Raw genomic sequence first — 836 nt, 5'->3', positions numbered from 1 at the left:
ATAGAGTGTGGAAAGTAAAAACTACTGCAGGAATCAGTGTAATAGATGCATAGATAATTGGTGCGTTAAATCTATTGTGCAGTTCATGAATTATAGCGCACAGTACTAGTGTATAATGTACATGAAATTACACTTACGTGCTAGACAACAATTTATAAGTAGTACGTGATTCAGCAATAGTCTATTGACTTTCAAACAAGCGTACTTGAATGTATAACGAATAACCACGACATTGACATACGCTGTAATACTAAAAGTATATTTTTAACACGATGTACATGACCATAAATTATTAAGAAAAGTAGGAAGAATTGGAAAAAATTAAAAAAAGCCAACACCACACGGAGTTCCCAAGCGGTCACCCATCTAAGTACTATCCGTGCCCTACGTTGCTTAACTTTCGTGATCGGACGAGAACGAGTGCACTCAACGTGGTATGAGAGTTGGCTGAAGTGAGTAATTTTGTTACTTGCTCTTAATATTCAGGAAAAAAGAAGTGGTCAGTTGACTGTAGACCTCCGAGCAGGACGGACCTCTCAGTACGCGCGTCAAAGTAGACAAACATTCATTAAAGTAGAAGGAATAAGTGACAAAAAGTGAAAAATATTGCATTGACATCATCTCTATAAATACAAATAAGAATAAAAATAAAATAAAATAAAATAAGACAAAATAAAATTGTATAAAAAGATAGAAGTTACCGATAATGAAGCCAAAAGCAACGAAACGGAACCCACCGTGGACCCAATAAAAAAAGCCATCAAGAGAAAAATAATCACACAAAAAACAGCCAAAAAAATCAAGAATAGTTTAAGACTTTCCGCTCAAAAGACGCG

General features: G+C 35.0%; 1 non-coding gene across 1 annotated transcript; it reads right to left on the bottom strand.

Annotated features, from left to right (window-relative positions):
• Nucleotides 1-329: 329 nt before the first annotated feature.
• On the bottom strand, nucleotides 330-448 carry LOC117215145. The gene has a single exon (XR_004489028.1). It is a non-coding gene; the product is annotated as a 5S ribosomal RNA (ribosomal RNA).
• Nucleotides 449-836: the final 388 nt, after the last annotated feature.

Source organism: Bombus bifarius, unplaced genomic scaffold (assembly GCF_011952205.1).
Source record: "Bombus bifarius isolate JDL3187 unplaced genomic scaffold, Bbif_JDL3187 scf7180000009410_frag, whole genome shotgun sequence".
NCBI classification, from domain to species: Eukaryota; Metazoa; Arthropoda; class Insecta; order Hymenoptera; family Apidae; genus Bombus; species Bombus bifarius.
This window is presented reverse-complemented; position numbering and strand designations above follow the sequence as displayed.